The 25,600-nt window shown below is 32.6% G+C and overlaps 2 protein-coding genes across 2 annotated transcripts in view; both read right to left on the bottom strand.

The window, feature by feature from the left end:
• LOC129800445 (putative gamma-glutamylcyclotransferase CG2811) overlaps nucleotides 1-25,600 on the bottom strand; it is a 107,669-nt gene that overhangs the window by 37,807 nt on the left and 44,262 nt on the right. The gene's annotated exons all lie outside the window — the stretch shown is intronic.
• LOC129800438 (FK506-binding protein 2) overlaps nucleotides 1-25,600 on the bottom strand; it is a 62,795-nt gene that overhangs the window by 16,612 nt on the left and 20,583 nt on the right. The window lies entirely within an intron of this gene.

The raw sequence follows: 25,600 nt of genomic DNA, 5'->3' as shown, positions 1-25,600 counted from the left end.
CTTATAAATTTGCAATCCACTTAAAAGTTCGTAAAAGTTTGTACTTTCACTTAACAAGCATGTTTTGTCCTTTTACAAAAATTTGTTTGTACATTGCTGATTGTTCTTACGAACAAATGACAAAGTTTTACAGATATTTTTCTGTGTATTTACAAACATTTACCAACAAAGGTTTGTAAAAGAACAAAAAATGCTTGTCAAATGACCGTATCACGAACAATGTTTGCGAAGAAATACAAACGAACAGTCCTACATAATAGTTTTGCCTTATAAGAAGCAAAATTTTTAATTTAATAATAATAAAGTAAGTGTATCAAATTTCGGCCAGTTTGAAGTTTTGGTCACCTCTTTTGTTGCTCAAATATCTATGAATTTTTAGTTTTTGCATACAAAGAATATTGCTTCGACGAACGAGATGATATGAAAAAGACTTTGGAATAATTCCAGAAGATCAAGGAATTGTGAGAATCAAGGTGTCCGAAATAATACTCAAAGATATGTCTATTTTTTATTCATTTTAAAATATATTTAAAATGATTTTAGGGAAGACAAAGAAAATAAAATATTTACAAGGTTCCAAGCATCACTTCTTAAAAAGAAATAACACAAAATTCCATTTTTATAATAAATATTATATTTCAATAATATTGCATTTAATAATATTTCATTTTATGTCGAAATTTCGTACACTTATGCCCTAAACACACTTACGACTTCAGCCGAGTGACGACTTATTAGTGGAAAATAATGGAAATGTAATTTAACCATTATTTCTGATATAATTACGCTAAGCCATCTCTCGGCTAATCCTCAGGTCTGCCAAGGCCTTTACCCTATATGATAATTTATTGGATAGATCAAAGACATTATAGCCTTAGTATTTAATTATTTAATTATGGCTTATTTATAATTGGAATGAATTGGAATCTCCGAAAGAGCTTTCCTACTATTTTGCCCTGAAGATTAGTCACAAATGCTAAAACGGCGATAGACAGCAATTTTTTGAGGTTAGTCTTAACATAACCTAAATAAATCTATTGATCAAAAGGAAACTATGTTTATTTATTGTACCTAACAATACAATTTGCAAGTAAATGAAAAATATCCCACTTAAAGCACGATATGTTTAGTGTTGTATCTTTGAGGTTAGGTTTAACATAACCTTACATATCAAAACTTTCTATCTGCGGTCAAATTCTCGAACGGAACCAGTAACAGCTGGCTACTAGCTACTGTCTATTTCGGTTGTCGATTGTCTTGTACATTTAAAATTTAGCCAGGACCAAAACCAATTATCTCTTGCAACACTCCATTTTCTGTTAATCCAAGACACTTTCCAGTTAACCAGTAACCAGTCAAAAATTTATCTGGTTATGCTCGTGAATTTGGACTCTGGTCTAAACAAAAACATAAATCTATGAATTATTCAACTCTGCACTATCTTCTCTAGTTCTAGAAGAAAACTCATCATGTTGCAAAAAAATGTGTGGACCTCTTGGCACCAAATGTGAAAATTATCTTTAAGGATTAATTTACGAGGATCCTTTTCCATCTGCATCGTGAAGTAATAGAAGAGATGCCCCAAGAAATGGCCTGACAAAATAGGATGAGATGGCAAAAAGAGAAGCTCTCATGGAGATGGACTCCAGAGGAGTTCAGGACACAAATCAAATTTTTTAAAAAGAAGTATCTAGTGCAGGAAAAAGAGGTTATTTATGCCAAACAGAGGAGGAAATCTGTATATTTGCCAGAGGCTCTATTTATGATCCTGCGAGAGAGATGGGGGGGAAGAGTATCAAGGAGTATTTCTTACATAGCACACATTTCATGCAATTTTGATAAGGTGCTACGGAAGGAGAGACGCCATAAGTATGCAGGAGGCGCAGTATCCTGAGCCTGGAAAACTATCTGCTGAGTGGGGCAAATTTTCTGAATGGGTACGAGAGGATTCTGGGGGTGTAGTTACATTGGGAATGGAAAAAATACACTTTCCCTCTAAAATCATATGGAAATTGGGTAGAAGCCGCATTGTAGAGTAGGAGATCTTCCTGTCTTTTGTGCTGTTAATCCGACACTTCGGCAAATTCAATTAAATTTCTGTTGACCTTTCACTCCTCATCATTTTCCTTCTGTTTGCCCTCATCTGTATTACATTTTTCCCCCCAAAAAAACCCATAAACCCCATCCCCAATGGATATTTTCTCACGAAAAACTCACTGATTGTGGGATGAATTTACCTCTTCAGCGACTTCCCAATAAATTCCTCAAAAAAACCTCTAAAGAATTGTCCTTTTCTGTGCATAAACATTGATGTTAAATTACGCAAGAAATATTTTTTGATGTAAAAAAATTTTTGACGTAATTAATTCTTATGGATTTTTTTTATAATTAAACGAACGGTTTATTTATTTTTTTATTATAGAATACTGAACATTAGGACTCTCTTTGAGTATCCACAGTCGTGCTGGAGTCACTAACATTCTAAACATAACCTCAAAAATTCAAATTGCGTATCATTAAACGAATTGTATTCTTAAGTTGTATCAACAAATAGAAAACAGAAACATGTTTTAAAGAATTCTGGATATAATTAGAAATTATGAATTTTGCAATTATGGTTAGTTTCATTATAGATTTAGCAAAAATATAGAAAACATAACCTCAAACTCTCTGTTTCGAATGTCATTGATTTGACTGAAAAAAGGAGAGAAATCTTGTCGACAATAACTTCAAACACCGCCAACAATATCAGTCAGAAGTCGTTTAATTTGTTGATTCATTTGATGGACAAAAATTTGGACCACACAAAGTTCTGAAACATGCTGAACATTACCTTGAAAACCAAAACAAATAAAAGAAGATGCTACATTTTATATTTTTTTGGGTTTAATATGCAATTTTCACTGAATGTTCGTTTTACTACAGTATTTTATTTCATTTTCGAGTGACTTTTCCTTACTTTGATACTCAAAAAGGAAAATTAGTTGAACATAACCTCAAATATCGCCTATTTTAAATATTACCGATAGGTTAAAAATATACTCTGCTTTTCTTCATTTAATTTTTCTAGGCCACATTAAGGCTTGAGGGAGTTAAAAGTTTAGTCTAAACTTTCCGCCTCTTCCGTGCTTCATGTAACCTCAAAAAACGTGAATGTACTGCACATGTTTTATTTAATTAATTTCGTGTCATTTTAATTCAAGCGCAAGACTACACTTTTCTCTTAAATTCGGTTAAAACTGTATAAAATATCTAAATGATATGATTCCGGAGTAACTGTCATCATATGTTTATGTTTTGTAAATTTTGAGTATTATAAACGCCAACATTTTTGGTAATAAACATTAGTTTCTTTAATCGTAAATTAAAAATAGTTTACACAACTATATTTTTAACATTATTCTATATACAGTGAGTGTCAATAGTTTGTTGCCTAATGGATGCTTGAGAAATCAAGTGAAAAAAAATGATAGTAAAAAATACTTTTCCAAATTTTTCTTTTTGCAGATGAGTTCCTTGTAATCCGTAGATATTATTTATATTTTTCAAAAAAAATAATTAATTTTATTTCATATCAAAAATAATTGTTTTCCAAAAGTTGGTCATTTTTGAAAAATCAAAAGTTTGTTGCCTCATTTAAAAAACTAATTTAAAATGGTGAAAACGTGCAACCAACTTTATGTAAACCGATTACATTTTGGGTTTATGTCATTTGAGAGGCAAATGGTGGGTTTGTAAATTTTTAAAGTTGTCAATGGTAAATATATGTATATAAAAGTGATTATAGAAAACAAGAAATAATCTGTTTTTTGATAATTCATAATTTAGGTTAAAAATGGAAAATTACAAAAAGTTAAAAGGTGGGAAATTGTCCAGAGATACTGCCGGAATGAATCTGCGTCGTTAATTGCCAAATTTAATAGAAAATCACTAAAGGTTATACATAAAATATTCAAATATTATATTAATGAGGTACGAGTACATCTGAAAAACGCTACTGGCACACCTAGGGTATCGACTCAGAGGGTTGATAACAGCATTTTAAGTATCTCTGATAGTGACTTAATGATGTCTGGTTCATAAATTAAAAGATAGTTGGTTACCGAAGGAACACAGGTCCCTACAGTTACAAAAACCAGCACATTTTGAAAGAAAATGGTAAGAATGTTTGGGTGGCTCTCAATATTTCATTGGTTAGCTAGTTTAATCTGGATAAAATATTGTAGTTTTACTTGTTTAATATGTTTCAAGTAAATTTACAACTTTTTATTAAGATTGGTCTTGCTTACCAATGGAATATTGAGAGCCACCCAAACATTCTCACCATTTTCTTTCAATATGAGCTCGTTATTGTAACTGTAGGGACCTGTGTTCCTTCAGTAACCAACTATCTTTTAATTTATGAAGCAGACATCATTGGGTCACTATCAGAGATACTTACAATGCTGTTATCAACCTTGTGAGTCAATACCATAGGTGTGCCAGTAGCGTTTTTCAGATGTACTCGTACCTCATTAATATAATATTTGAATATTTTATGTATAACCTTTAGTGATTTTCTATTAAATTTGGCAATTAACGACGCAGATTCATTCCGGCAGTATCTCTGGACAATTTCCCACCTTTTAACTTTTTGTAATTTTCCATTTTTAACCTAAATTATGAATTATCAAAAAACAGATTATTTCTTGTTTTCTATAATCACTTTTATATACATATATTTACCATTGACAACTTTAAAAATTTACAAACCCACCATTTGCCTCTCAAATGACATAAACCCAAAATGTAATCGGTTTACATAAAGTTGGTTGCATGTTTTGACCATTTTAAATTAGTTTTTTAAATGAGGCAACAAACTTTTGATTTTTCAAAAATGACCAACTTTTGGAAAACAATTATTTTTGATATGAAATAAAATTAATTATTTTTTTTGAAAAATATAAATAATATCTACGGATTACAAGGAACTCATCTGCAAAAAGAAAAATTTGGAAAAGTATTTTTTACTATCATTTTTTTCACTTGATTTCTCAAGCATCCATTAGGCAACAAACTATTGACACTCACTGTATGTATATTCAATGCCCACAGTAATTTAATTGTACTATTCTGTTTATTGAAAAAAAATAGCAAATGAGACAATAAACATAACCTAAAAAGTTGGAAGGATTAATTTCTTCAGTTCTATCTAACTATTTTTACATAAATGAAAGTTTTCAGTAAATATTACTTGCATTATTTGATGTGCAATATTTGAATTGTGACCTTTCTAAGCTGCATTCAAATAGAAAAAAACGATTTAAACATAACCTTAAAAATATAAAATATACGCCTACAGCTGTACTTCTCAAATATTAATGGCTCGAATCAAATTTTTTTTTTAAACTAAAGTTAGATTCTACAGAATATTCTTCATAGACTTTCTAACGAGTAAAAAGAAACTGAGCTTTTAAACATAACCTCAAAAGTCTATTAAATGTATTTCTTTCATTAATTCCGTTCCAGTTTTTCAAACTTTCTTAAGCAACAGTGTAATGTTATAGGTTCAAGCTTTTTAAGTGTTGAACCTCTAATTATATATTTTTTAGAGAACTGTTAAAGATGAATCTTTATATCTCAAACACTCTAAACGTAACCTCAAAAGTTTATAGCAATGAATATTACAGTTTATTGACGTCTGATTTCTTTTCGGCTCTAATGACCGGTTTTTATACATATTAAAACTCTATGATTTTTGTAAATTTACCTCCTAGAGCAACAAGAGTGATAAAATCTTACGCAACGTTCTAAACATAACCTTAAAATCTTATTCTGCTATTTCGGGATCAATTATAACATAGAACGTGCGTTTTAACTTTGGATTGAAGCACCATACAGACGTTCACTGTCAAGGTAATTTGTCCTGTAATAGCAGAATAAAACTTTTACCGTCATCCGCTCGCCATCGGACATAACCTCAAATCTTTAGTAATATTTTGAGATGTCTAATAGAAGTCCTATTATGTATATTCTGTATCTCTAGTTTATTTCAGTATTCCATAGTATTCTGATTGCTAAATGGTTATGAATATAACCTCAAAATCCGCTATCTAGAATATCTACGGCTCTCATCGTACGATTTTTATAATTTTTGACTTGAATATTATTCTTCATATCTTTAATTCTTTAATAGAACTGAAGAGAAAATATTTACAGAACGTTACGAACATAACCTTGCGGCGTTATTACACTTGCACATTAAAATTTTAATGTGATTCACATTAATTGTCGCTTGTGAGCGTCCAAATATGTTATTTGTGGCTTTGAGTCACTTAATATTTGGGGTTTTTCTATTTATTGATAAAGAAGTAGACTTGGCCTGCAAAAATAAGTTTAAATTTACCTAAAGCATAAATATTTTTCACATTAAAAAATTAAAGAGAAAATTGCATTAATTTTTCGCATTAATGCTATAAATCAATTTATATCAAATTTTGCGGGCCAAGTCTACCTTTTTATCAACAAAGAGATCAAATTTTGAATATAAAATGATTCAAACACACAAATTACACATTTGGACTCTCACCAGCCACAATTAATGTGAATCATATTAAAATTTTAATGTGCAAGTGTGATAACACAGTTAAAGGATATTTGATTCCTTTTACATACGCGTAAAAAATGCGTAAGAAATACATGCGTACTAACGTTACAAGCCATAAGTCAAGGGGTTATTCAGTGTGATTCGACAATTTGCAAGTCGATTTTATGACACAAAACAAGATGGGAATTTCCACGAATTTTCCAAGTGGGGTTAGAGGATGAAATACTCGTGAAGATTGACACCAAAAACACCAATTCACACGTGCAACTCACGCCCCATCAATACAGGAGAAATCCACCCCATGAGTTTTTATATCACATCGAGTTGGGGATTTATTTAAATTGTGCATTTTATTTCTCACACCATCAACCCAGACACACTTTCACCAATAATTCACTATCGAGGGAGACACTAGAACGTGGTTGATTTTTCTGCAGGGTAGATTTTTGAGCATCTATAAAAAAGGGGGAGGGAAATCCAATTTCTCACTATTTATATCGTGAATTATTCCACAAGAAAATGCACAACGTGAATCACTGAGAGAGACATAAGATTTATGAAAAATATTTGCGATAAACTACTGAGAAATCACCATGTCTTAAGAACTATTGGACATTTTTTTTCGAGACGAGCAGGGAAGAATTTTGTTTAATAAAATATCCTGATATTAAAAAATATATATATTCAAATATTTACAGTCACACCATACGAAATTTAATTTGAACTCCATGTACAAATGCTTGTATCCTTTTACCCTGTGGATTGTCAGAATTAAAAGTCCATAAAAAAACATCCAGGAAAGCAATTTCAGACACTTTCCTGAAGCCTTTGGGGAAGAGAATTCCGGTGGAATTTCTGGAAGTGGGATGTGACAAATATCAATTTTATCTTTTTGTGCTTCTCACAGGAAAATTAGCAACTTTTATCTTATATTTCCCAATTTTCTCATCAGAAGCGAAATGACAAAAGCAGAGGAAATTTGCAGAGTGTTCGAATGTAACATATTAGCAAATTCAGTCAGTAAGGAAAATGAAGCAATTTTATATAGAATGAGTTATCTTTTTATAAATAAAAAAAGAATGGAATTTTTAAAGGATGGGAAGAGTACTTTCAAGACCTGTTGTGTGCAAACGATGAGCAGTCGGAACGGATGGGGAAGGTATTAGCTGTGGACGACCAGGAGGAAACGCATCTTTCAGGACGGATGTAATAGGGGCAAAACTGTATTGAAATCTTACAATTCCAAATCAGACATGGTTCCAAGATATCCTATCTTACCCTACTGATCTTTGAGAGACAGATTTTACAACGGATTCACGGGCCTTTTCATGAGGGAACTACAGGGGAATTTCGAACCAGGGCGAAACTAGAAACTGAAAGAGCTCAACAATGCGGTCTTCAACTGGGCGAGAAGGCTAAGCTAGCTCGGTCACATTTATCGTATTCTAGAGGAAAGAATGCCCAGCAAAGTGTAGCGGAAAGTGCCCATGCTTGATACCATTGGAAGCTTCGTAATGACTAATTTTTTCTTATGTTTCTCAATGAACGTGAATCCGCAATATATTTTAAAAACTGGCCACTTTCCCATAGTTTTTAAAATATGGTTGGGATGACTCACATATATATTCTGTAACATAGCAAATTTAGTCATTACGAAGATTCAAATGGTATCAATCATGGGTACTTTCCTCTCTGAACGAAATCTGAGGATCAGAAGAAGGGGCCTCTCCGTATAAGATGAAAGAACATAGTGGACGATGTCGTCAAACTCCGATGCTGACGAGCACTGGCTTTAGATCGTCTGGGATAGTGACTCGATAATGGAATTTCTAAAACTATTCCGAATGCAGAAATCAAAAATCAGAGGTGGAATGATAACTTTTCGACACTATCGAAAGGATAGTATCGATAAAGCTATATCTGTTAGATTAAGCGAATGTCAACTTTTTGCGCACTGCTAAGCCATTCATTGTGACATTTTTAAAAGAATGTGACAGCTAATAAATATCCGTATTACTTACAGGAAGTGCAGATATCGCTTAAAGTTTTCAGAATCGACAGTCGATACTATCGAAAATAAGTTATCATATCACCCCAGATCTCAAGAATGAAGTTCTAGGGCAAATTACTTAAATATATCTGGGATCAAAAAGCAATACATCTAATAAGGCATTAAGAAGAATTTAGTGAAAGAATAAAAATTAGAAATTAAAAAAAAACCCTAAAAAAGAATAATAGCGTGAATACTTTACTTGTTGTTAAAATTTTGTATTCAAGAATAAAATTCAGAGTCTGTTAAGAACAAGGAAGTATTTGAAGTAAAAGTTAATTATTTCTATAATTATGTACATATGGAATTTAGGATTTCGGACAACGCGAAATTCCATACAAAAGAATTTTACAGATCGGACTTCGATAATTCAGTACAATAATTTTGTATTTTTATGCAATTTTTAAATACTTCTGTTAAACTTTAATTATTATTATTAATCGTATCAGGATATATCTTTTACAATTCAATCAAGTTGTTGTATATCCCGTGTTAGAAGAATCTGTTGATCGTAGATCGCCCAGGAACGCCTTCCTCGTAATGTGGATTTTTCTTCCAAGTTCCCGGAGTTTTTGGTCAGAGGCGGTGCATTTTTATTACGTTATATCACAGTAAAAATGTCTTTTTCTAGACATTCAGTTGCTTGCACCGAGCGGGACTTGAACTCACAGCTGTGATAGTCGAGTCAGAGATATCACCTCCCAAGACACAACGGTCTTGCCTAATGCGCCACCGAGATCCCCGTTAAACTTTAATAAAGTTGTCCAAATTCTAAATTGTTTTGTCCGGAGTTCCAAGTTCCAGAAAATTTGTATTTAATGCCGGCACACCTTTTAGAATAGGAAAATTTTAAGAAGTCTAAATTCAAATTCTTGTCCTTCTCGCATGCTTTTGCACACGTCATTTGCACTCTTCTTCTTCTTTTAAACGTCATAACAAATTCAATTTAGTTCAATCGAATTTGGAATGTGAGAGAATAAGATAGACATATGCAAAACATGTGAGAAAGAAGGGGATGTGAAGTTTGATGAAATTTTTCCGATCTAACAGGTGAGCCGGAGCCATAAGCTACGAAACTAGGGTAACGTGTGGTATTTCTGGACAAGATGCTTTTCGGGACATAATATGGGTATTTATGGACACATCAAAAATCCTATAAATATTTGTTTTCTTATAATTTTTTTGGTCTACGTGAAATTTTAAGCTCTTTACTCATAAGATAAACAAAAAAATTTTTTGAAATTTTATTTAATTTAAAGCGTGAATTACACGTGAATTGTGAGTGTCACATTCCACTTTTTACAAAACTTTCAGCGTGGTTAATTTTGCAGATATCAACACAAACAGTGCTGAGTTTTTTTTTTTTTTGGATTTAAGCTACTTTACAAGTGAAATTTAAACAATTTTTTAATGAAAGAGTGAAGTTTAGACCTTCTAAAGGTAAATAGTCAGGCTCAGTGACATTTATTTGCATAATAGCAACTTTTGTCTCTTCCGAAATACCCAATTGTCCCGAAATACATCATTCTTACTTATTTACATTTTTTGCTATTTTGAATAAAAAATGATGCATTTTTCAAGATTTTTCGGTAAGAATCTTATTCTGGATAGAATAAGGAACATAAATATTTGTATCAACAGAGAAAAAATAATTTGAGAAGTTATTAGGCTGTTTGAAATTGCAAAGTGCTAAAAAGTGTCCCGAAATACCACACGTTACCCTACTTTTTATTAATATTGAGAAAATTAATTTCCGAGTATCACCAGGTGAAATTGAAATTATAAAAATAAAGTGTGAATATTTATTGAATTAAGAAATTAGTTTTCTTGAATTCAACTGAATATTTATTAGTATTCTTATTATTCTCTTAATTTTTTAGCAGTTTGAAATTTACCGATTGTTTGCTATACTCTCGCTTAAGAGTTGGAGCAATAGAAGAAGTGGAAAATGTGTCTCCGGATGTCGAGAAAACATTTCCTAGTTATCACCATTGGGAATTAATGTGAAGGTTTGTGCTGAAAATTCCGCGTGAAGGAAAAAACATCTCAACAATTGGAGGTAAAAAATTGTGACATTTTTCCTTCAATTTTCCCTCTTGTTTGTTTCCTTCGTTCCTGGATAGGGAAAAACCTGATGTCAGTGTCGCGGGATGGTGTTAAAAAAATTGGTCTTTTCCTGGGAAAAAGGGGAAAAGTTGATATGTTTTGCAAAAAAGAAAAAAGAAAAGTGATACTCATTTGTATGAATTTTTATTGGATGATCTGCAATGAATATATAGAGGTGTCTTTTGTGGAACGCACTGTGGTATCTTAAATGTTAAATGAAGTAGCTTTAAATGTGCCAAGGTGGTTCCCGTGGAAATTCTGCGGGTGATGGGGACGAAAAGGAGGTAGGGAAAACTTCAAAAGACGCAGGTTTTTGCAGAATTGCCACCTGGAGGCCCCTTTTGCTTGGCTAAACTTACTGAGAGACATTATCTCATGTCTTTTGAGGTCAAATTGCTATCACTTTTTGGATGGCGCGCGAATACCAACTTTTTCTCCACCAAGCTTGGCTCAATTGCACGAGGTTGTGCAATTTTCCAACGTACTGAAAGAAGAATCCACTCGGATGAACCTACAAAACCACTCTTTTACGCAACTTTACCCAAACATCTTCAGCATTGAAGTTAACCCATCTTCTCTGCACTTCATGCAATCTCCTCCTCAACCTAAACCAGATAGAGTCTTAAATTTCAGACACACAGGGAATGCACAGAATGAAAGTGCCACCCACAAAGGATTCTCCAGCTAATTTCCGGTAAATTTCCCCAAGAGCGGCATTCATTAAGAGCTCCAGCACCAACACAAAAATGAACTATATGAGAGCCATCAGCGACTGAGGATATTTTGCTTCATGTCGAAAAGGTGAATAATCTCAGGATTAATTAAATATTGTCAATGAGACTATACAGTGTGTGACAGAGTAATTGGAACACAAAGGCAAAGGACGAGATAATTCTATTAAATGTGCTCATACTAACTTTTTTCTTTCAACTTTTTTCCCTATTTTTTGTGCAACCAGAGAAAAGTTCACTCCATTCTGCATTAACTCATTATTCCCCAACACATTCAGTATATAAATATTGCAGAAAAAGTTACATTTTATCACCGAGAATAGTATTTCAAAAATTTATTCTCTAAAGTTTTAATCGATTAAATTTAATTGTAACAAAAAATCTAATAGATTTCCATTTTTAGCACAGATATTAGTAAAAGGGATAAAGGAAATTCTTAAACATTTAGTCTAAATCTCAAACCCAAGTAGCAAAATTCCAATACAGTATTAGGTCGTTGAAACGTTATTCTTGCGTCACTGAAATGACTTGGAGTAGACCTGAGTACTTTCTGACTGTAATATTACGTTATTTTTACTTGTAGTAATTACCTCACAACTGACTGAAAATAGCGTCGGTCTTTGTATTAGCCTAATGATCAAACCCAAGTAGCAAAATCTTACTATAAGGTAAAGCGTCCATGCTTCGTAGGATCCGAAGCTTCATAATGATTAAATTTTTCTTATGTTTCTCAATAAATGTGACTTATCGGAGCCATATTTTAAAAACTAGGGGAACGTATTCAGTTTTAACATATATTACGGAGTCAAATTTATTTAGAAATATAGAAAAAATTAGTCATTCCGAAGCTTGAGATTGTACAAAGCATGGGCATTAACTTATACTGTGCAAATTGGGTCTATGAAAAGTTACTGGAATGTCATTCAAATAACTCAGGGTAGGACCGAGCTTTAGCTTCTTTCTTACCTCAATTTTACGTTATTTTTACTTGAAATAGTTATATTGTAAACTAACTGACTCTCTGATCTTCACCGATCAGACAAAGTAGATCAGATCAGTAAAGACCATCCTTAAAAACTAGAATTAAAGAACAGTTTACGAACATTTTCGGTAGATTACTGACGATAGCATAAAAAGTTCAAGGAGATGAACTCCCTCCGGATGCGTCAGGGGGTGCAATCCTTTCAGGACAGCAAAACGCACAATTCTTTGCCAAAGCTTTCGACGCTTCAGCGCGTATTCCTCAGTGGTTAAATCTGTGATTTGTCTCTGAAATTTTGTCCACACTGTCTATCCACTACTCCAAATGAGGACTCACAAAGAAAATTGGGAATTCGTTGCGGGTACTCCTTCTTGGACATTTTCAAGACTTCAAGACATTTTCACTTCTCAATATTTCCGTAACCCTGTCGTCAATACGACGGTTATTACGAAAGTCATTCATTCATTCATTCATTTTCAACCGCTTATCCCTATTGGGGTCGCGGGCCCATGACATCCAATCTAGCAGCCCACGCCTGTCGGTCCTCCGCCACTTCAGGAAGATGTTCGGGTTCGATCCCGAGGCGTTCCAAGGCAAGATTCTGAATTTGATTCAGCCACCTTGTCCTAGGTCTGCCTCGAGGCCGAGGTCTCCTCACAATGGCTTGCATAGCTTTTCTGGGGAATCTTTCTTCATTCATGCGTTGAACATGTCCATACCATCGAAGTTGTGATCTCTCAACCACGAAAGTCATTTTGAGGTCAAAATTACTTTGATTAACCCGCCGAGGACTTAAGAATGACTCGCCCTATAAATATCTACTTTTCAGTAGCTTTCAGTATTTATCTGCATTGTAAAATATCAAAGATGGCAGAGCGGTATTCTTATTCCATACTTTGAAGTTTGAAGTACTATGTGATAAGGATTTTGTGGTGAATAAACTTGAAGAAAAAAACATAAATATTCAAGTGTTGAAGGTACCTTCCGTGGAAAAACAATGGACATGTCAGATAGTTCCTGTCAGTGAATGTCGGATGACAAAAAGAAACTGCTTTCTTTTAAAAATTAGAAAAAATTGTTGGAAATGTGAAGAATATTTGAGGAAAAAAACATAAATATTCAAGTGTTGAAGGTACCTTCCGTGGAAAAACAATGGACATGTCAGATAGTTCCTGTCAGTGAATGTCGGATGACAAAAAGAAACTGCTTTCTTTTAAAAATTAGAAAGAATTGTTGGAAATGTGAAGAATATTTGAGGAAAATGATGAATGGAGGTTGTGCAATAAAAAATAACAGTGTTCAACTGTCATATCATTAAGGATGTACGTCAAATTTGTGTAAAAGCGGCAGAGAAGCATGTCAAATGCACTATGTGGCATTTTATTTTTATCCCGGCTTTTTCTTGTGGGAAAGGAGAGTCATTTTGATTATCCTTTATCATTTAATTAGTGAAGTAATTTTTTATACTGTTTTATGACGAACATATTACTCACTGAGTTTGGAATAAGGTTTTTGACGGTAATTTTACGCAAAAATGTGCAAATTTTTAGAATTCTAATTCAGAGTGGTTTGAATTTTGTTTGTCAATTCATTTTTTATATTTTCAAATAAGTATAATGTATAAATAAAATAAACGTATTTTTTTGATTTCAAGATAGAATTTTAACGGTTTTCAAAATACTTTTAGTACATTGAATAATTTTTAAAATCTCACATTTTTTTAATGTTTTAGCTAGATTAACGATTTTTTAAAATGATTTTAGCTATCTATTAATAGGATTATCAGCAAGCCACCTCGGCTCTCATTACAGACATTGCTTTAAATAGTTCTTATTGCATTGAGGTCTCTCGTGCTCTAGAGTTTTCCACCTGGAAACTGGTAGGTAACAGGAAAAATTCTACTTAAAATAGATCACAGATATTTGTGTTTCAATTTTATTTCGCTGGGCAACAAAAGTGCCGACAAAGAGAGTAGAAAGCGCATGATCTAATTGCTCTTGGTCACGATAATTTCGTGGTGAAAATGAAGCAAAAATAAAGAAAAAAAAACAAGAAGAAATGGAGACATAGAAGAAATGCATAGAAGCTGGGCAATAACACTGTTTTTTTTTCTTGTTTTTGATTTCCCTAGCTCGATTTAAACTTAAAACTCCGAAGAGGACAAGAGAGAAAAGTCTTTTCTCTCTCTGAATTTTTATTCAAGTCCCTGTTTATTGCCTTCTGGGACATGTTATTCGCCAAGTTTCGTCGTGTTTTTCAACTTGCTATGAAAAATTCACATCAATTTTGCATTATTTATTTGTGCGCCAAGGCAGAACCCAATATACTCCTTCTTGTTTCTCCAAACACAAGAACCCCCATGAAAGATATTTTCCCTCCACCTGACTCACTCTTGGAATAAAAAGAGTCTCCTTGAGCGATATTTCATGCACTTTTTCCCCTTTTTTGGCCACAAGGCCCACCCACTCATTTTCAGATGAAATTCAAGCCTTTTGCACCAAGAAAAACCATTGGTTGAGAGTCTCTTCTGCCCCTGTTTTTGCCCCATCTGACTCGGTGGATTGATAGCCCAAAATATCATTCAAGCATCCTCTCAAATTCTTTCATCTCATTGATGACCTGCATTTGATTCCCTCCAATCGCCCCAGAAATATCTCTATCTTTTGGAGTTAGTTTCGTTTTTTCCTGGGCCAGAGTAAATTTGGAAATTGCATCCAGATGTGGGGGACAGAAGTGCTTCGCATACTGATTCCTGGTCCACGGCATTTCAACGCAGACAAGGTAGTAAAATCGAGAGGGGTTGAATTTGGGGTTCTGTATTTATGCCATCATCCATTTCTGCCTCTTTGCCCGATTTATAGAAGAGGTGAGCCCGATATTTCGGTATGTGTTTCAGGGTTTCACACTCTGAGAGCCTTCTCAATTACCAGAATTGATTTCAACATAGACTGAGATCTATTGCTTTTGAATTTTGAAACATTGACGGAAGAGTTTGAAGCTTCGCACATACTGTAGCTTCGAACACTTCATATATTTCCCATATTCCTTTAATGAATCTGACCTATTTTTTAGGGAATCGTTTAGGGAAAACGTGTTTGAATCCGAATGAATAGGGAGGTATAGGGGAAAGTGGTCTGCCTTTGAACGAAAAATGATGTTCAAAGTTTGAGATTTTTTTCAGAGTAAACTACAACATGAGTTTTATTTTGCACTACACCAAAAAATGCTCTTGTTCATTAAGCTTCTATGCTTATCCCATTCTGGACTAGCAAGTCCTCAGTTTTTCCTGGTGAGGAACTTGAAAATGTGATGTCGATATATTCAAAGGCAGCCTGCATGGTCTGCCTTTGAATGTGGTTGAGGCAGCCTTTGAATCTTCATTTTTCACTGAGAATATTAGGGCTGTAACATTAAACGGCCCATAATTGATTAGCATGAACCCTAATGCACTCAATAAAACCACCACTGTACTCAAAAGTCATTATACAATAACATTTTTTACATTTTTCTGAAGCACTGTTTTTCACTTGAAAATTTGTAATAAAACGCAATTGAAGTTGACAATTGTCAGTTTGAAACATCCTGGCTGGAGCAAGATAGCATGTTATAAGTATTTGTATGACATTCGTCAGACCAAAGTAGGAGTTCTATTCTGCTCTTGGACAGGAAGCTGTCAGATGTTTCAATGTATGGAAAGAGAGGATTCAAAGGCACACAACATTAAGATTCAAAGGCTGCTGCAGAGCAATATTTGCAAACTTTTATCACCCACAAAATTTGTCTCATCTGAATCAAAATGTATTTAGAGAAATACCATCCAAGAATAACCTTCTATGACTCACAATAGAAGATTTGTTCGAAAAATTATTTTGATTATTAAAAAAACACATGAATTGTGGAACATCAAAATTACAGTTTAGAGCTCAGTTTCGTTTTTTGCCCTAACACCTAGAAAATAAGAGGTAGGGTCTGCATTTTTTGATGACTTGTGAGGATTATGAATGGCTATCTAATAGTTAATAGAAAAGAATTTATGCTTTAAAGAAAAATGAAAAAAATTACAATATTCAAAGGCTGCCGCATTCAAAGGCTGCCGCATTCAAAGGCAGACCACTTTCCCCTACTTAATTACTCTGAATAAAAAGTACTCTGCTCAATTTTTTTTAAGAACAATAACACTTCTATGTCTAATTCTATCCTTAACTTATTCTGCCCCGGTCGCTTCTATATGATTCGTTCAAAGCAAGAACTGGGAAATGTTAACCGGGAAATGCATTTCCAATAGGTCCCTTTTATGATAAAAATTTTTAATTCAAGAAACCTTTAGCTTGTAAAAATGATAAGACGGAAATGTTCGAAACATTTAACCGAGACACACACCATTAATACTACAGTAGAGTCTCTCAAATCTGAATCTCTCGAATTCGAACGCCGTTTGGATTCAAAATGTCAATTGTGAGGTTAGGTTAGAAAGTTCGTATTCTAGGTAAATGAAAATTATATTTATGTGCTTCTTTCCGAATGTTTGCGTACATTATGATCCTATAAAATGAAAAAGAAGTACGTTACCACTAAGACTTGCGAGAAAGTACGGGAATTTGATTCAAAGTTAATTCAAAGTTAAATTTAATCTCACACAAATTTCTGTTAGTTTTGAAAATATCGTTCGAATTTTGGGAGGTGAGAAATGTTAAAAATACCCCCCGAGTGTTCGAATTTAGAAGACTACTGTATAACTAAACTAAACAACTTCATTTATTTCTAAATTATTCGAGTTTTTTGTGAACAAAATATAGAAAATTATTTTTAGAAATATAAAGTAAAATGTTGCTTAAATAATTAGATTTTATGAATATCTGATGTGAATGATCGATAGATCTATTGACTTATCGATAGACGAAATGACTGTTGGCACTATACGCAGTGTCAGGCCCTCTTATGGTGATCCAAACTACCTTCCACTCGTGTGTTTGTCCGTGGTCCTCTGCCCGATGTGGAGCAGGAGATTTGATGTCGGCAAGTCCGCTTGCCATTGACGTTTCTGGGTAAGACATATTTAATATTTTTAGAGCCTCATCACGATTAATAAGGCCCTCTTATATTAACACTTGTGCAATAATTAGACAACTAAAGCAATAAAAATTGCAGCTGGAATCTAATTTTCGAACTCGATCGTCGATACTCTCGATATGAAGTTAACAGAAGACCGCTTCTGGTGTGTGTCTCTGCTCACTAATTTAATTTTTATTTTTAATAGTAAATGAGACCCTAGTTTGAAGTAAATCAGGGAAATAGAGCTAATTTCGGGCCCGTAAGAAGCCAAATCACTTCTGGAACGATAAGCACAAAAACATCTTGAACAAAATTCTGCTAACAGGAACTTTTTCGACATTAAAGGTGTTCGAATTTACATTCGATTTTACGAGGTATCGGAATCGGATAATCTTATTGCTGTACAAAAAGAATATAACTGTGTAAATGCCTATATAAATGTCACTTGCGAGAAGGCCTAGTTCCTCTACGGAATATTGTGTCAACGAACTTATTATTATTATCATGATTAGAGAAAGTGACTATAGGCTTGTGTCTTGGATTAAGTGGAAATGGTGTGTTGTACGAGATAATTTAATATTGTCCATTGCTATCTGATTATAACCAAATAATCGCCGGATTGAATAATCCCATATATCAGTTAGCAGTTTGGTCTAGAAACGTTCGTAAATTTTACTTGAAAAATGATTAGCCAAGACACATACTAAATATGTAGTTGAAAAATAATAGTTTTAAACCTGATTTAAAACTTTTTTGTAAGAACGTTTATCACTCTTTATCTATTTCTATTTGTTCTTTCATCTATAGTGTAACTCTGTGGTCGTTTCTTGCAAAGTGAGACGTGTAGAATGGGAATCCCGTCATTAATTATTAACGCGCGGAAACGATAGAGTCTCAAGTGGAAAGTTGAACCCGTATGCCACCTCCTGGCCTCAAAACGATCCTTTCAAGTGTGGCCACCGGGAGCTCTTCGGCTACCATTTGGCGAAAGAAGAGCCTAGCTCAATTTCGAATGTATCGAATATTGTGATTTGTGGCGGACGCGCCATGAATGACTGCGAGAATTTCAAATTAAACTGCCGGGAGTATCAGCAGAGGCATCATCCCATAATGCCCTCTTAACACTCGGAAAAAAGGAGTTCCATGTAAATTCCCGCCATATGACCATTTAAAAAGAACCACCCCCACTTGATGCACTTTGCAGGACCATTTAGTCCAAAAAGCATCATTGTTTTTTTCTGTGAGACAGAGCAAAAGCTCTTCTCAATTTTTGTGAAAAGAGAGAGCTTTCGCATCTCATGGGAAATTGTTGCCTCGACGTTTTCAATTCTACTTTGTGTGGAGCTATTGAAAATTTATTTGACGAAAAGCGACTCAAAGGATTTTCGCTGAAATTCAATTGTTGCCCAAATCACCGGAAAAATCATTCTCAAGTCTATTTTAGATAGTTTTTCAAATGCAACAACTCTTGTGAGAAAATCCTTAATGTAAGGGGCTTAGGAATTAAACTTAAGTAAAGGTATAAACAATTACATCGGGTTCACAATTCTTCAGGTTTGAAGGATTCTGAAAATTCTCAAATGTAATTATTAATTTTTCTTTTTGACCGACAAATTAAAATCAATACCAATATTTCAAATCAAAAATATCAGAAAAATCAATACCAAAATTAACTTAGAATGTATCAAATACCTCACAAAATAGAATAAAACGAATCCCAATATATTCTAAACATCAGTCCCACAAGGGGATTGAATAAATTATAAGAAATTTTTTAAATATAGGACCTCAAAATATTCTAAAATTGAATCCCATTCTTTTATTAAAAAAAGTTCCATAGTGGGATTCAAAAAATACACTTATTGCATAAAATAAATATTAAAAATAAATCTCAAGATACCTTTAAAATTAGTCCAAGAATTTGGTTAATCCCAAAATTAATAAGTTGTAAGATATGTTTGCTTAAATTTAAATCCAGAATATGGTGATAATAGATCCAAAAATGTATCAAAATTGATATACAATAAATATCATAATTGCATAAAATGTATTTCAATATAATGGAAAAACAATCTTATTTTTTTTAATCCCATACTTCTAAAATACCCTTAAAATCGATTCCACAGGATTTTAAAACTTAATCCCTAAGTGGTATTGAATAATTTTCAAGTTATTTTATTTAAAAGCAAATTCAAAATACTATAAAAATGAATCCCACTATGTTTCAAAAATCTGTGGGATTCAATTTATAAAATTATTACGAAAAAAATATTTAAAAAAAAAAATGGAATCAGTCGCAGAATATCTAAAAAGTCAATCCCAAAATCAGATGGAAAAAATTCTTTGATGTCCTTTCCTAATAAATGTTATCATAGAGTAATCAAAAAATGAGTCCCAGAATGTTTTAAAATTGGAAAGAATCAGTACAAAGATTTCATTAAATGCACAAAATCAATCTCAAATTTTTTTAAAACAATTCCATCAGTCATTACAAAGCAATGTCATTCCGTTTTAAAAATTGATCCCAAAATGAATACCAGAATCTCTAAAAATTGAATAGTGTTAGATTTATTATAAGCAATTTTAAAGTGCAACAAAGTCATTCCTAAGGTGTCTTAAATCAATCCCATATTGTTTCAAAATAAAATCTCAAAATTAATCCCAGAATCCATAAAAATGGCATTGAATTAATACAACGGTTTTTAAAATCAATTTCAATATACAACAAAATCAATCTAATTTTGTTCTAAAAATCAATCCCAAAATGAATCTTAGAATAACTGAAAATGGCATTGAATTAAGGGAAAGACTTCCTAAAATCAATTTCAAAATACGATGAAATCAATCACATGCCTTTAACCAATCCCATAAGATTGAATACCAGAATGACTCACAATAAAATAATTAATACAAGGATTTTACAAAATCCTTTTGAAAATATGCCAAAATCAATCTCAAGATATCTTATCAATCCCGTAAGACAATAGAAAACAATCCTATAATGTACTAAAAATCAGTCCCAAAATCAATCCCAGAATCTTTTAAAATGGAGCAGAGTTAATATAAGAATTTTCTAAAATTAATTTCAAAATACGATAAAATCAAACTCATTCCTTAAAATAATACCCAAAAATATTAAAGAGCAATCCCGTAATGTTGGATAAATAAATCCCATAATGAATCCCAGAATATCTCAAAGTGAAATAGAATTAATATAAAGATTTTATAAAATCTTTTTCACAATACGAAAGAATTATTTTCAAGATTTCTTAAATCAATGCCATGAGTTTAGCTATTAGGGGATAAAAATCAATCCCATCTACTAAAAACCAGTCCTACAATTGCGTAGAATCAATCCCAATAAGTTTTTAAAATAACTTGTGAAAATCTTTTCAGAATCTAACATTTTTCATTGTTCTAATGATGATGATGTATAACTTAACTTAATTAACTAATCAATAATTTAAGTTCCAAAAGTTATTATTTTTAATCTTATTCATTACCTTGAATTAATTCGGTTGGTTTAAGATTAAGAATAGTCCTTAAGCCCTTAATAAAATGGTTTAGTTTTAGTAAGTGATAAATTTTGTATGAAGTTTATAATAATTTAACTCTTTCGTCTCTTTTGAGACTGTAGTACCCAAAGAAGCATATGAATATTCTATGAAAAACAATGTTCTTTAATTATTCAGAACTAATAAAAATCCGATTTTTGTGGATGATTACATACTATAAGGATGTCCAAATGTGAAATATTTTTTGTAGGATCTCAATTAATTTCCGAGCTTAAATATTTTTGATAAAAAAAATTGTGAAATTGGCTTGCAGCATATGCTGCGGTCCGGAAAGAGTTAAACATCCTAATGTCCAACTTGAATAAATCAAAAAACGGTTGAAAGCACAATTTAACAAAAAATAGTTGGATGGTAGTCAATTGGGGCCACTTCAGCTCTCATCTCCGTATGTTTTCTTCACAGACATGGGATTCATTTCTCAAACATGGCATTGTCTCAAATAGTGTGTCATCTCCAGAGATTTGGGGCCAGGAACGTGAATCCATTGAACGAGATGGACAATTGTTTACCCAGAGTGTAAAAGGAAGAGGTTAATGGAAGGTGTGGTCACAGAGATGGTCGCTAACGAGGAACGTGCCTGATTAATTGTACGAAAGATTATAATTGGCCTGCATTTGGGTTTGTTTGCACCACGCGCTACTGTTTTCCTTTTAATTGAACATTTCCTTGGGTTTAGAAGCACAAGGAAAATTACGTCTTGCAACTCTCTCTTTTTCCTTATATCATATTTACATGGCGCAAATATGCTTGGGTTTGAGCCTTTCTCCCCCAGTGCCCTGCATGGGTGACAATTAACAAATGATTCACTCTGTTGATTCACTGAAAGCAATATTCTTGCAATTGCGCACGGATAAATTAATTCATTAATTAAGACTGTTGCTCGCGGTATAATTTGTCATTCGGGCAAGAGAAATTTCTTTCCACCCTGATTTCTAATGAGAAGCATCTTCAATTGTCTTTCGTGCTCAAGAAGCACCAACAATGGGCGAGAGTTGGTCTCTGGGTGTTTTAGTGCTTTATCGCGATCGACGCATTGCAGTTTCATTATTGGCTGAAAAGCATGAAAAACAGCCTCAAAACACCCAACAAACAATGCATTTATCCACCTCCCCCACCCATCATTTTGGCCTCATGGTCAAAATCATAATTCAACCACCCATCAGATTGATCATCAACATTATTAACTTTCGGGGAGTTCATTCTTCAGCGCAGATGAAGTACCAAGGTTAAGCAATTGCAGTGACGAGTGTACTCTACTTCTAAAACGGAAAAATCTATTCATACCCAGCGAGCACTAAATGCTAACTGATTTTAATTCAGCTGAAAACATGTGTATTTTCAGCTAAACTCTGCTAAACTTAAAACGACCCTCGCGAGGCAGTGCCATTTCCATATATTTAGTTAGCACTTTTTCTTCCAGAACTGCTAACCGTTCAGTATATTTTTTGCTGAACGACTCAGCAAAAATATGCTAGAAACGTTGCCTTTTTAAGCTAATGCTCTTTGAATTATTCAAAAAGTCAACAGATTCTAAACGGTTCTTTTAATGCAAATTAAATTGAAGAATAAGCCGAGACGCAAACCTAGGATTTAAGGATTTTAATTTTATGTCCTAATAACAGAAGTAAGAACATACGAGTATATCTAGTCAAAACTGGCTTTTTGATTGTCTATTCAATTCAGTGATTATCTGATTACAGTCAGAGATTTAGTAATCGACAATCAATTAAATTACCTCATACAACACACCATTCCGCTTTCATCCAAGACACTTCTGCCCTTCTATACTACACAGAAAAAAATGTCTCGTAAAATTAATCTTCATTTTTTGTCCGAATTTCCACTGAAGACTTACGAAATGCTCATAAATCGTAAGGGAAGAGCACCAGCGATCGGCTGTGTTCCTCGGATCGTCAGGTTAATTCCGTATCGTTACTCCAAATAAAATGAATTTTTAAAAATTATCAACCACTTTTTACAATTTAACTCTCATAAGAATGCACAGAATTAACTCTGATCCGTTTTATAAGACCAATTTTCTGTGAGACACCTGATTAAATACGTAACGATCCAGAGTATAGAGTACAAATGTTCAATAACATCTAGATTTTATTACTTTATTGTAAATATTTAAAAATGAAATGCACAGATATATGTATGTAGTTAAATAGACAATTAATAAACTAATTAGCAAAAACAAAAATACCAAAAAGTATTCTGAGGTTTATAATTTCAACTAAATATGGAGATCGGAGGAGGTCTTTCAAACATTTCGATCCATGGTGCTCTTCCTTTAGAACCCTATAATGTTATATTTATAAAAATTGTAATTAAAAAAAATAAAATGCATTGCTAATAGATGGATTTGAAGGTTAATATAATTCAACCCTTATTCTATGAAAATAAAATATAACTTATCAGTTGGCCTAATTAATTGTTGATTAAAAATGCTCATTTTGTTTTCTGCATTAAAACGTAAGCAAAAAATAAAGATTTTATTATTGTAAATCATTGGAATTTTAATTTCCCAGATCATAAATTTTAAATTAAAACTTAATCACATAATCATTTGCAATGCTTGTATTAAATAATTTTAACTTGGAGTATTTATAAGAGAACTTGAGTGATTTTTTTTAAAATAATGTAGTGAAAATTTGCCTGATATTTATTTAGTACTAAGATGATACCACGTATTAAACCGAATTTGATAATTTACTATCTACAGTTCTTGGAATGTGTGTACTACTTTTTCATAATTTTATTGTCTTAGTACGCTTCCAATTTCACGGATTTATGCAAACGAATTTATTTCGTACAATAAAGTACTAAATTTTGATTATTATAAGTATATTTAATTACTTCCAATACTTTTAAAGTCATATTGTTTTTTTTAAACGACACATGTTATTCACTCATCCTTCTTTATCTTTTTAAATATTTTTTTTTTAATTTTTTAATTAGAACTTGGTCATAACTTAGAATATTAGTACAGCAGCTCATATTAATTATACTCCAACTTCATACATAGCAACTTTTAAGAATTATGGTCAATTATGAAAACAGTTTAGTACATGTTTGTTCTAATGAATTATTTCAGAGTTTAAGTGCTCTTATTGTTGGAAGATTTCAACTGTACTTAGGTATGAAAATTCAAACAATAATTGTCTATTTCTTACAGTACACAGTTTAGTTCATTCCTGTGCTAAATGCTTAGCTCGGAATTTAATCTGTGGCATGAGTTCATCTGTCTTTGTTATGAAAAGTTAAACCATAATTTTCAATTTCAATTTCTGATAGAAAATGGTAAGTACATGCCTCTGATAAATGTTTAGCTCGTACTTTGAATGCTCTTATTGTTAAAATGTTTCAACTGTCTGTCAACTGCGAATGAAAATTTAAACCATAATTTTGTCAATTCCTGTCTAGACAGGGTTTAGTACATACCTGTGCTAAATGCTTAGCTCACACTTTAAATGCTCTTATTGTTCCAAATTTCAACTGCCATTTGGTATGGAAAGTTGAACCATATTTGTTAATTTCTGACAGTAAATAATTTAGTACATGCCTGTATAATATCATTAGCTCAGGCTTGAAATGCTCTTATTGTTGGAAGATTTCAACGGTTTTTTGATATGGAAAGTTAAACATTAATTGTGAACTTCTTATATACCACGGTTTAGTACATGGCTGTATTACATGATTAGCTCAGGCTTTTAGTGCTAACATTGTTGGAAGATTTCATGTGTTCTTTTATATGGAAAGTTAAACAATAACTGACAATTTGTGACAGAAATTGTTTAGTACATGCCTGTACTAAGTGCTTAAATGAGGAATGAAAAAAATTATTGTTGCGAGAATTTAGCTGTCTTTTGGTATGAAAAGTCAAACTATTTGTCATCTTTAATGCCAAAATAAGTAAGGTAATCTAATGATTTAAAATATTGAATTTAGGACAATAAATTATTTAAATCAAGAAAATCCATCAAAATTGAGGCTAATTTATTTGTAGCTTTTATTTTAAATTACGGTTTTTTTTATAAAGTCGTATTTCAGTGACAATTTGATTTAGTACAGTAATGTGCTAAATTATAATATGTATGTTAAGTATAATAGCCTTCATTATTCACAGTACGATTTCATTTTTTTGTTTGGCTTTTTATTGTAATTCGCTCACTTCCAAATTTGTGAATGTTTTACCCGTTTCACCAAGTTTTTTTTAGTATGAGAGTGCTATAATTTCTTCATTTAAATTTTTCCAAGCGGAAATGTGGGTCAAATGCATTTTTGAAAAACTAGAACACAGCTCCCAAATTTACTTAACTGTGAAAGTGTTATGGTTTTATCCAAATAAGAGTTCTGGTATAAGAAACTATTACTTAATAAAGTCTTATTCGCAAAAAGAGCGAATTTTAATGATATGCTACAGAAGACTGGGTCAATTTTCTGCATTCATCTTCATAAATGAATTTTGTTACGAAATGTTGATCTAGCTGCATTTTAGCTAAACTTTAATGAATA

The sequence above is a fragment of the Phlebotomus papatasi genome, chromosome 2 (assembly GCF_024763615.1).
Source record: "Phlebotomus papatasi isolate M1 chromosome 2, Ppap_2.1, whole genome shotgun sequence".
NCBI lineage: Eukaryota > Metazoa > Arthropoda > Insecta > Diptera > Psychodidae > Phlebotomus > Phlebotomus papatasi.
Note: the sequence above shows the minus strand (reverse complement) of the source record. Positions and strands in the feature narration are given on the sequence as shown.